This window comes from Acartia tonsa, chromosome 10 (assembly GCF_053477335.1).
Source record: "Acartia tonsa isolate MP-2025a chromosome 10, ASM5347733v1, whole genome shotgun sequence".
In the NCBI taxonomy this organism is placed as follows: Eukaryota; Metazoa; Arthropoda; class Copepoda; order Calanoida; family Acartiidae; genus Acartia; species Acartia tonsa.
In genome coordinates, this window is record NC_137269.1 from 24,846,464 (window position 1) to 24,859,518 (window position 13,055).

The 13,055-nt window shown below is 32.7% G+C and overlaps 2 long non-coding RNA genes across 2 annotated transcripts; one reads left to right on the forward strand and one right to left on the reverse strand.

The window, feature by feature from the left end:
- The first annotated feature begins 385 nt into the window (after nt 1–385).
- LOC145330657 (uncharacterized) lies at nt 386–3,720 on the forward strand. The gene is made up of 3 exons (XR_013883540.1): nt 386–518; nt 2,691–2,784; nt 3,468–3,720. It is a non-coding gene; the product is annotated as an uncharacterized LOC145330657 (long non-coding RNA).
- Nucleotides 3,721–10,802: 7,082 nt separating this feature from the next.
- On the reverse strand, nt 10,803–12,389 carry LOC145329686 (uncharacterized). Its single transcript, XR_013883051.1, has 2 exons — nt 12,256–12,389; nt 10,803–10,968 (listed from the first exon to the last, which is right to left on the reverse strand). It is a non-coding gene; the product is annotated as an uncharacterized LOC145329686 (long non-coding RNA).
- Nucleotides 12,390–13,055: the final 666 nt, after the last annotated feature.

Sequence of the window (13,055 nt, forward strand, 5' to 3'; positions counted from 1 at the left end):
GATTTTGTTCAGATATTACAATATCAACTTTTGCTAAAAGTTATCAAAAATCAAGCGAGATGGGGAGTAGGGGTTAGTTGGGGATGTAAAGTTTACGTTGCGTTTTTTTTGTGTGTGTATATTTTTGCGCAAGCATAAGCTCTTAAAATAAAGTGACACATATTGGGATAATAATTACTAATTATAAAAGTTAAAGACAATATCATTTGCTTCCTTTATAAATAAATACATAAATTGTAGAAAGGGGAAATGTCCTAGCTTACTTAACGTTAATGTTTTTATTGCTTGTGTAAATTAATTGTTTAAAATAAGGCCTGAAATGTGCCACACACAACTTTCTTCACAAATATGGTGTAATGGATGCGGCAAAATATTCTATCTCAGGTTTCAATATACTTTAAAGTTAATTTGAATCTTTCAGATATTTAATAAAGATGAGCTGCAAATTTACTAAAGATGAGAAGAAAGTGACGGCAGATTGATTAAAACGATGTTTCTACTAACAAAATGCAAATCAGGTTTTACTTTTTTATCTTTTAATGCATAATAAAAATCACAAGTTAAACATTACTTTCTAAAGCCAATGCTAATGAAAAATTCAAAAATGGGAAGGTGACAAAAGAACGAGGGTAAGTGATATGTCCTTAGCTTTCATTTGTCTAAAAGTCCTAAATGTGTCAGGTAGTGAGTTGTGCCTGTTTTGGGCAAAGGCATTTCCCCTACTCTAACTATTAATATCGCGCAACATACATAGCTGTAGTAGGAACCATTTTTAACGTATTTAGTTTTAAAGTGGTGTTAAGCCGAGATTCGTACCTTTCAACTCCCCGATGCATAATGTTTTAAGCTACGGTTGCGGGTATAAAAAATAGATTTTATTGATAATATTTATAGAAAGGGATTTATAATATTAGTAGTTGCTTTACCCCTAGCCTCTTGACGAGAATAATAGTCTTAAACCTACCCAAGACATATTTCACTTCTAACCTCTAGCCCTGGGCAAGGTCAGAAACTAGCTTAACTATTCCAAGAAATTTATACAGCTTCCCTGAAAAGAAAAATTAATTTGGAACAGCTATTTCTGAGATCTTTAACTAAGACCTTCTAATTTCCGAGAAATTAAGCTTTAGACAAAAAAAGATTACTAATTTATATTAAAGGATAACAGTGTGATTAATAGTATTGCGCATCTGGTTTTTATTTTATTAAAAGCAAAGTTTCTATAATAAGTGTCGGTCTTTAGGCATGTTAGAATTGTCCTATTAAATACAAACTTTGTATCTTATAGTAGTTAGGTACAATTTAGAAAGCCTAGCAAATCTAAAATCAATACCAGAATGTCCGTAAGTTCATTTTAAACATGTCGATTTTTAACTTTCTTAACAACAAATGGAGGGGGCGGAAGTAACACTTTTTGAAACCGAAACTAAAAGTCAAAGCAACTCAACTAAATAAAGAGTTACAGCTCTGAGATTTGACATGGCAGTTACTTTATAGAGGTACAATATGGAACTGTGAAGAAACGGCGGTGGATCGCCGCTCACGCCGAAAACCGCCGTTTCCCGCCGAAATTTATTTGTGCCTTTTCTCGTCAAATTAGATCATTTTGAATCATCTGAGATATTTTTTTCATAAAAATTTCCCTTATATTTTCACTTGACACTTGAAATAGTTCAAACATGTTAATATTAAAATTCCATGTGTCAAGTGCAAATATATTTACCGGCCTCATACTTCTAGTAAAACCACAGTTCTCTTCTCCTGCATTAGCAGCCTTCCACCTTCCTGTCATTTCTTATATTTGCATTTGACGAGAAAAGCCGGAAAAAAATTTGGCGGGAAACGGCGTTTTTCGGCCTGAGCGGCGGTTCCTCCGCCGTTTCTTCACAGTTCCATATTATACCTCTTTAAAGCAACTGCCATGTCAAATCTCAGAGCTGTAACTCTTTATTTAGTTGAGTTGCTTTGACTTTTAGTTTTGGTTTCAAAAAGTGTTACTTCCGCCTCCCCTCTTTGTGTGTGTTAATAATATCCGATTGATGTGATTTTTGGAATACTGATTCCTAGGACAACAAAGTTCAATAATATAAGCAAAGCAGCTCTATAATCAAGTCTTAAAAATGTAAGTGTGTCCTTAAACATTATCCTGTAATTCAGCAGTTTTTAACAGACTTAATTTTTTCGACTTTTATCATTTAAATTTTCTGATTCTGACCCTCTACAAGAGTTAATGTTCGTTTGTCCTACCATTTCAGAGCTTCGCTTTTATGGATGTTATCATCCTTGTTTTAAGATATTTTTGTCGCTAATCTTTCATACACATGGAGCTTACGTGCACTTAACCATATCTAACAGAAACCTAAAAAAATTTTTTAAACATCAATAGATTTTTCGAGATTCAATTACTTTATTTGGCGATTGAAAATTATATTCTTAAGCTTAATTTTTTGCGTAAAAATTGCCAAGATACTTTTAATTTTGAAAGAAGTAAAAACAAAATTTAAAGGATTTTTTGTAAGTGGGGGTGGGAGTTGGCTTTTTTTCTGGGAGCGATAATAGAGTGGTAGTTGTACTCTTTCTAAAATAAGATAAAACCTGACCTAGACCTATAAGAATATTCAGTACACAGAGACAGACATACATCCTGTTATTATAAGGACGGTTACTTATGATTTTTTATAAATTTTAAGGTAATGGTAAGGAGACCGACACAACAACAACACCTTTTACCAACGGAATAAAACTACGAAGAATTTCTCTGCACACTACATCCTATATATAAAGGTAAATATATGCAGCTTTTCCTTCAATGATAAAACTCGAACTCTTGTTTTAGGTCGTAATATTACAGTCTCTACACAGTTTAAGTTATTTAAGACAGAAAGAGGTTATACAGTGTGTTTTTTTATGAGAACTTTTTTGAAAGCAATTTTACCCCACTTATAGTTATCAGAATTTAATGATTAATGGCTTATTTTCTTCGTTTTTTTAAGGCAATCAATAAAATGAAAAACTGAAATATTTTTTTTAATTTTTATTAATTGCCTCAAAAAACGAAGAAAATAAGCTATTAATCATTAAATTCTTACAAGTTACAACTATTAGTGGAATAAAATTGCTTTCAAAAAAGTTCTCATAAAAAAAACACACTGTAGTTAAGATGCAAAAATGTTGAAATGCATGTTTAATATCTTAAAAACTAACAAAAAGGAACAATGCAAGAACGAGATGAATTTTTTTTAGGCTATTTCGAAAGGTCATAAAGTTTGTTTTTAATTGTTGGAGAACAGTCCCCTTTTTCTTTAAGGCTTACATAAGCAAAGCCGCTAGCACTTAATAACTTATTGGACATGTGTTTCTTTACTACTTAGTACCTACTTATCAAATGAGAAATTATTTCCTACATAAACGACAAAAAAAGTAAATTATGCAATGTACTCTTTGATTAAGTATTATTTTTTTTTCAGGAACAATGATGTTGCAAAGGACACCCAGCTGACCTCCTTGTTGCTGGGTAAAGGGAGAGAATCTACCAAATGATATTTGAATCTCTGAATGGACAATCCTTCAACCTTATTTTACGATGCCCTTACTCGCTCCGCTTAAGTAAAAACTCGTAAACAAGAAAAAAACATTCTAAGATCAGTAGCATATACATATAATTAATTATTTATTCCGAAATTATAAATGATTTTTGATAAAATAAAATAAGATATTTCATATATTTGTTTAGTTTAATGTATAAAGCTGCTCTCTAATTACATATGTACGTTTTAAACATTAATGAGGCTATTATATCAGGTTCAGATTTTTTTATTTCTTGATATTCTAATAGATTTATGTTAGGGATCTAAAGGGAAAAGACAATGGCCGATAAATTGACGTACATCCCCAATGATAATATAAAAAATTACCCCTTTTCAAGACTAAAATTAGTGGTTGTAACGTTTGAACACTCAACTTAATAAACCAACCAGTTAAAACTATTTGATTCTTTATTTGTCTTTATCATTTACTTACAAAGATTACATTAAAAGTATAACAATATTAATTTAAAACTCATTTAAAATATTCAAGTTGGGTAAAAATTGTTTATGTACACATATATAAAAGAATAGCATTTCAAAATTACATTGGTTAAATAAAAAAGATTTTTACAATCTGTGACATTCCCTTCGTTCAGTCATATTTTAATTCCTCAGATTATAATGGATCACATTTAAGGTGTGATTGGCAGACTGAATAAAGAAAGGAGGGGCAGGGACAGTTTTATTAAGAGCAGAATGCTCTAAAACTGTTAAGTACAAGGGTCGCCAGAGGATGAATTAAGGATAATTTTCGACTGGTCCCTTACCTTATTATTGCCCCTATAACTCAAGTCACAGATCCTGGGCAGGGACAGTTTTATTAAGAGCAGAATGCTCTAACATTGTTAGGTACAAGGGTCGCCAGAGGATAATTTTCGACTGGTCCCTTACCTTGGTATTGCCCCTATAACTCAAGTCACAGATCCTGTGGTATTCCCCTAGCCCAGTCATCAATAAAGCCTCCAAAAAAAAATAGTGTATCACATATAAGATGTGTTTAGCAGACTGAATTAAGATGAGAGGGGCAGGGACAGGTATTCTGATAATAGACAGCTCTGACCCTGTTAGGTTTAAGAGTCGCCAGAGGATCATTATCGACTGGTCCCTTACCTAGGTATTTACCCTGTATAGCATACTTGAGCTGACTAACCGACAGAGTAGAAATAAATTTTATCCAGGGTCAAATTGTATTGTTGTTAATTTTTCATATCCTAGCTTATAACTTTTATTTTTAAGCAAAAATTTCCTTTGAAAGGAAATGAATTCAAGTAGATTTGAATTTAATGGAAGCTTTTTTTTCAGTCTTGACTGAAAGATGAAAAATAACACAAGAATAATTTCGATATTCAATACAGTTATGAGGTTACTGGTGAGCGTTTTTGGAACTCCTACTAACAGCCAGCTTGACTCAAAATTATGTTCAATATTTTGTAGAAGGTTTGTGAAGTAGTTGGCAGTAATACTAGTGGTGACAGGACAGTTCAGATAAAAGTGCTGGGCAGTTTCTTTGGGTGCGGGTAGATTCCTGTCCAGTCTACAAAGTGTACATTCTGGAGACTCTGGCCTAAAATTAGCGATATTGGCATTAAAATAGTGAAAATTTTTTATTGATTTAAACGAGAAATCTCTTATGTTTATAGGAATAAAGGACAAATTCCAAACTTTTTGCCATTTACGCTCTCTCTCTATGTCAAATTCTCTGATATTCGCCCAGTTATACCTATTTAAATAAGTCTTACACTTTTCTATCCTTTGTTCATCATTTGATAAGAAGTAACGAAAATGTTTTGACTTTACTTTTGGCTTTAAAAACAGGGAACTAATTTTAGTTTGGGGTTTTGAAAGTTTACACCTATATATAGCAATATTGTGCTGAACAAATCCCCTAAGTCTCAGATATTCCATGTAATTAAAATTGACCTTTGATTTGATGTTAAAGTTTCTATAATCTAGACATACATTATCAGTATTTAAAAGGTCTCCAAAGCAAATTAACTTAATATCATTTTCATAACGTAACCATGTTGTTTCTGTAAAAATAGCCCTGCTTACCATTTGTTTATCACTATTACAAAAATAATCATTTTTAAAAATTCTCATGTCTTTTATATTGTCATGTTTTAGCCAAAATGAATTTGAAAATATTGTATATGATTCAATAATTCTTGATAAAATGGGATTAATATTCTTATCTAATTTTTCATAAAAATAAAATGGATCATTTGCTTGGCATCTTGTATTTTTTAATTCTGAAGACCAAGTATCAACTATGGATAAAGATTTTTTATACATTAAAATATCTAGAGATCGTAAAAAATCTGTTACTTTTGGTATTCCTAAACCTCCATTTTCGGCACTTGAAAAGATTTTGGATTTAGCTATTGGTCTACTTTGACATAAGAAAGAAATAATAAGATTTTCAATTTGAGAAATTATTTCTTCAGATGGATAGACAACTGCCCCTACATAATTCAGTAAAGGTAACATGAATCCCTTTATAATAGTTAAAACTAAGTAAAATTTCCCAAAGTTGTTAAGCCAACGAATAATAACACTTCATTATAAAACTTTAGGGACAAGTGTAATAAACAGCCCATTGTTACCTCTCTCTGGAATTACATTTTATGCTTTGCTGCTTGTTGGTGCAGGTATCAAACTTCTTAAATCTAGACCTCTGAAAAATTTGTTGTTTCAAAAGTTAAAAAACATGTCTAAAATGGACATACGGATATTCTGGCAACGAATATAGAGTTGCTACGCTTTCCAAATCGTACCTAACTACTACAGGAATCATCATGCACAGTTTGAAATCGAGAGGACAATTCTAACATGCATAAATTAATTAAAACAGCAAACCGTAATGTACGTAATAATTATAGAAATGCGGGAGGTTTTTGAGTTTAAACATCTTTGATATCATAAACTGGTATTTATTGACGGAGTTTCCACGGAATTTTAAAAAAATTAAATAAGGTTTAACTTTTTGTTGAAATCATTTGTGGGACTACCCCTTAGCTCTAAACTTTAAAAATGTTATACTTTAAACCGTATTGGAAAGAAACAGGATCTCTGTGTGTCTATCTGCTCCTATGGATATCTCTAACCACTGGACCGATACGATAATCCGTTACAGTGTAGCTTCTCTTTGGTCTTGTAAGGTTTTTAGCTATTTTTGATAAGGGTACTACTTCCTCTTCCCTTTATATTTTTTTAGACTTTCTTTTTGAAATTAAAATAAAACAGCGGGATAGAATTTAACCCCCACCCCCTCTAAGTGTGTATAAAATTAAACACTAAAGATTAATTATCGTATTTTATTTTTTTGTTAGGTCATTAAGATCTTGATACATATCCACTGAACCGATTAATGTCGCCATTTGAGAAAAGTTATTTTAAAAGTGCTGGAATAATTTGGTAGCCTTTTTATGATCAGCATGCATTCGATAGTCATCTTGTTTGGAAAAAAATAAAATGGAGGGTAAACTACACCCATCCCCCCCCCCCTTTTTCAGGATATACAATCCCCTAGATGCTAGAGCGCAGCTGCTATTGAATATAATATTACAAAGTGCCTAATATGTAAAAATAACTAAAAAATGTACAGTTGCTATACACGCTAAATGGAATATGCATGAACAAGAGCAAGTGATTCTAAATGTTTTTGATAAATATACTAGGGTTAGGTTTAATATCGTTATATAATTTTTTTTATAAAGTTTTACCATGGTTTTGTGTGAAACAAACTTTTAATGTAAGGCAGTTTTTGGCTATATATCATCAAACGTTTTGTTGAGTTCAAACTGATGTGACAGAAAAGTAAAGTTTTTCAATTAAAAATGTTAATTTATAAAAAGGGATGGTAACTTGTAGTATTGTAGATAGTTTTATTAATGTACTTTTGTAATTTATGTTTTGGTGTTTTATTTTATTTAAACCTTTAAACTCAACAAAACATTTTATTAAATTTCATCAAAATATTCTTAACATTTCAAAGTTTTATTTTTAGAAAACCATGGAGAAACTTTATTGGTATAACTATATCAAACATAACCCCAGTATATTCACAAAAAAATATTTAGAATCACTGCTGGAAGGTGCTTAGCATCACTTGCTCTCTTACGTGCATAGTCCCTTAATGCCTATTACAGAAATCATCTTCACAAGCCTTTATTACAGGAATCATCGTGCCAAGTTTGAAATTTATAACATTTAAACATGCCTGATGTAATCTTGTGTATTGATTATGCTTTCTCTACGGACATGCTTACATTTTAAAGCTTCAACTGTATAATCATTAATACAACAAGGATGATAACATCCATAAAAGCGAAGCATTGAAATGGAAAGATGAACGAACTTAACACTTGTAGAGTGTCAGAACTGAATAAGCAGAATTTTAATGCATTAAAGTCTAAACAAACTTGTAAGTAAATTTGCTTCAAAACAGCTTTATATGACTTGACTATAATACTTTGCTTATAATATTGTACTATGTTGTAATAGGAATCAGTATACCAAAATTCAGATGAATATTATAATTTTAATATACAAAGTTTTTTATAGTCAAAAATTAAAAGATCAGCTTATTTTAAGTGGAAGTATGGACTTTCTGGTAATGCTTATAGTGTTGCTGCGGTTTCTAAGTAACTGTTACAGGAATCAGCATTAAAAGTTTGAAATCAATAGGACAATTATAACCTGTTTAAATTGACCCAAAAAGCTATCCTTTACGGACCGACCCTAATTATAGAAAAGCTTTGCTTAACGGTCGGCTCCAGTTTTTTTCTACCTCATTTTCTGTTTGTAAAAGATAAAGAGCCCAAACTGCGTGACTTTTTAAGTATGGGTATGACACATAACTGAGAGTTGGAATTTTTTGATATCTTCATCCTGGCGGGCACATGATGCCAGCAAACCTGGCAGGGTCATCCAGGAAAAGCGCAAAAATATTTCTTTGACTTAAACAAAGCATTTTATCTTACCAAAATACTAAAATATCCTCTAGAAGTACATCCTCATACGAAATACAGGTGTTTAAGTCTAATATAGGTTCCAGGTATGATCCTGCAGGTCCTGATCCTCCAGGTCTCCAGAAATCTTTATGAGGCTCCTGTGGCCGCAATTTTTGACTTAGAGACTTCAAATTTTGAACTTAAGCTTTTCCCACATGTCTCCATAACGTATTAAAATGTCATAAAGATCCGCCGCCGTTTTCCCGCCAACTACGGCGTCTGGCAGCTGCCAAGTACAGCTGCAGCCGCTGAAATTTATATTTTGATAATTCTAATATAAAATTTACATATAAATAAACATTTTCTGCAAAAAATTGTACTTCTAGCTTCAAAAATAAGAAAATTACAGCCGTTTGAAATTTGAAGTAAAAAAGGACCTAAAAACAAAGGTTGTTAAATAAAAGGGTGAAGGAAGTGAAAATTGACTTAAGGTCAGAAATTCAGGGAACTTGCACAAAATTTTTTAGCCCTCTAGCTCTAATAGAAACTGAGATAATAGCCCCTCCCCCCCCCCCCCCCAACCGATCAAGGGGCCTGACTGTTAAGGGTTAAAAATCTGATTAATAATTTAATTACCAATTCATTACATAAATGGTAATTGCGCTTAATTAGGTACAATGTGGAACTAAAAAGATAAGGCGGCGGGACCGCTGCTTGCGCTGCCATCTAATACAGTAATCTACTGCCTTTTTTTGCTATTTCTCGCCAATAATTTTAAAACATGTGCAGGGATTAATCTGTTTATTACACTAATAAGAGCAACTACATGCCAAATTTCAGCGTTCTTCTACTGTTTAAAAAGTCTAGTTAGAACACATATGTACACAGTAAACACGCAAGAAAAATGTCGAAATTTGATAGTTCACGGAATGATATACACACACCTTTTAATGTAATCATTTACGTAAAAAACAGAACTCTAGTTATAAAGTAGCCATGCTCTTAATACATAAAAATGATTGATTGAAGTGATTATTATATTTTATAATAGATTTGCTTTACATTATAAAATCACAATTTGAAGATGAAATTAAGTAAAATACGTAATAGTTATAACAGAAACATTGAAAACAGTTTTTTTCTTCTCTCTAAATGTTAATGCTTCAAATTGGGGGGGGGGGGGGGGGGCGGAAGTGACACTTTTTAAAACCATAAATAGAAGTCAAAGAAACCAAATTAAATAAAGAGATGTAGCTCTGAGATTTGGTATGGCAGTTGCTTTAAAGAGGTACAATACTGAACTCTGAAGAGACAGTGGAGGAACTGTCGCTCATGTCAAAAACCGCTGTTTCCCACCGAATTTTATTTTGCCTTTTCACTTGACACTAGTAATACTTCAAACATGTCAAGTGTCAAGTGCAAATAAGGGAATTTTTTATGAAGATGGTTGAAAATTGTCTAATTTGGCTAAAACAGGCAAAAACATTTCGGCGGTTTTCGGCGGGAGCGGCTGTTTCTCCACAGTTCCATATTGTACCATAAAAGCAACTGCCATGCCAAATCTCAAAGCTGTAACTCTTTTTTAGTGGAGTTCCTTCGACTTTTAGTTTTGGTTTTATTAAGTGTCACTTCTGCCCCCTCCCCCTTACATGTGATTTTGTTGATTAAAACTTATTAAATAAGTTAACATACAGGATAGTTCTATGACAGAATCCAAGCTGTTGATTTAGATTGTCAAATATAAAGCTTGTGAAAGTTGATTTACAATAAAATAGAATGTATTAATAATAAAACATGGTTGACAACATCCCGCACAAAAATTAAAAGATGGCTAAAAAACAAACAGAATAACAAATTAAGATTTAGAATGAATGCTAATAAATCTTATGAATCATCTGGAATAAATTCAGAAGCATATTTAATGATGAAATTGAGATACATGAGTCTTTATCTACAATTAAACAGCCTTTAAGTTTAGAGAAACCGTAACTTAAGTTCTTGCTAAAACATAGAAAGTAAAGATACTTGTCCTTTCATTTATGGACACAAATAATTTTATCCGAAAAAAATACAAATTAGATCAAAACACTTAGTTAGACGGACATTTCAATTTAGAGTAGGTTTTCTACCAATCAAATAAATTTCTTTTCTAAATATCACATGAATATGGTATTAATAATCATTAGAAAATAATATTTTGAAATATATAGTATTAATTATAAGAGGGATGTGTGCTAGGCCAGATTATTTAATTTTTAAAAGAAAGCGGTATCAAAATATTTTCATTGGTTTGTTAAGGAAAAAATGCTAAAACACACACACATTCTTATTATATTTATTACTACACGTCGAAGATTTTTCTTGTGTGCTGCAAATAACATTGAATTTCATCTCGTTGGGTTGATTTCCTCATTGGCTAAACGCAACCTCTAAAATAGTAAATACTTTTTAGTTGCAAAGTTACTCTATAATTCGAAATGTTTGTCTGTCTGTCCATTTTCACATTGTGACTTTTTACAAGAGAAGCTAAAGAAAATAAAAGCAACTACACCTTTCATAAATGATTACAACCTTTTACTAGCGGATACGCCAAGGGAGACCTTAAAAGCACTTCCCTGGACCTATAGGAAGCTACACTGCAAAAGAAATCCTACTGCTTTATAAAATACTCATCTAAGGGCTCTGTATTCAAAAACGCAGAAATGGTGGTAATATCCTCTTAGAAATTTTTTTTCAATATTGAAAATTTGAGTACCCCCCCCCCCCCCAGACAGCGAACTATGAACTTTGGCCGCAGCGCTCGGCTCCCTAGCCTGCCTAGCCGCAGCGCTCTGCCCCCTTGCCTGCCTAGCCGCAGCGCTCGGCCCCCTTGCCTGCCTATCCGCAGCGCTCGCCCCCCTTGCCTTCCTAGCCGCAGCGCTCGGCTCCCTAGCCTAAAACCTAACCTAACCTAAAATAGTTGTTCGTCGGTAGTCGGGGGAGGGGGGGGGGGGGGGGGGGGGTAAAAAATTGAGAAAAAAAATTTCTAAGAGGATAACGCCAAAATAGTTGTTCTGTAAAGGGGGGGGCGGATGTAAAATCGGAAATTAACATAGCCTAAAAACTAAAACAGTACCTATGAGAAAGTTACATAAAATAGAACCCAATCGGTTCAGTAGTTACTTAAATCTTTATATGCTTCATACAAAAAAATCGTATCACCTTATATAATAGGAGGATAGGATATAAAGAAGAAAACTTTTTTTGTCCATAGCACTTACCATTAAACCTATTTATATGGATCTCCTTTACTGTTAGGATTCCTAATTGATCCAGGGAAGGTTTTTAACTATTTTGAGGAATGATTTCTCCACCCTCCCAACAGAAATCTATCCTCCCCACCCCCCTAAAAATTTTTTTCTTTTAAAAACAAAAATTGAAAATGAAGAGTCCACTACCCCCTCCTTTGCCAATCCTCCTGGCACAACACTGTGCACGTCACTACATATATGTCTCTAAGTACTAATTAGGCATGGTAGTGAGTTGCACCTGTTTCGGGCCAAGACCTTCCCCTCTTATCTTACTACTTATGTCACACACCTGACACGGCAGCAATGGGAACAATTTTTAACGTCTTAAAGTATGACGCAGTGTGGGGCTGAAATTCGAACCTATCACCTTGCCAAAAAACGAGCTGATGCGTGTTATGCCACAGTCGAGGATTATAAAAATATTACCTTTTATAAATCAAAGAGAGAAGTGAGCGGCTTATTAAAAATCATTTTTTAACCTCTGAAATTTAAAACGGAATATTAATATAATGTTCAAGCTTATTTGACGTACATGCAATGGAAAAAGATATCTAGTGGACCTCTTTTTCTAAAAACTACACGATAACAAGGATAACATTCATAAAAGCTATGCTCTTAAACAATAGGACAAACGAACATTAATAATTGTCGAGTGTTACAACTATAAAAACAGAATATAAATGTACATACTATTCAAGTACCTACTCACATTTTCAGGACTTTTTTTATGCAGATGCTTCTCTTATAATTAACTTTGTACTTTGTTGTCCAAGGAATCAGTATTCCAAATAAATAAAAACAATAGGATAATAAAAATTTGATGTTAATGAAGTTAATCATCTACATGTTTGAAATGGACGTAGGTATGGACATTCTGATAAAGAATATATGAGTTTCTATGCTTTTAAATCGTACCTAACTTCTACATGAATCACTATGCAAATTTTGAAATCTATAACACAAAGCTAATATGCTTAAATTAACAACAAGAGCTATTCCTTTACAGTCGCACAGACTGACCCTAGTTAAAGAAAAACTTTGCAATTAAAAAGTTAAATTAAACAAAACTGTTCGTGCTTTTAGGATCATGGAAAAAACGAAGGAAGAAAACGAAGTAGCGGGTTTCGTTGTATTTTCCAAGTAGCTTTCATAAGTTATTTTAGGTTAAGTTAGGAAAATGTTAATGATTGCCCAGCAGGGGCTAGAAATAAAAGAAATGCTACTGT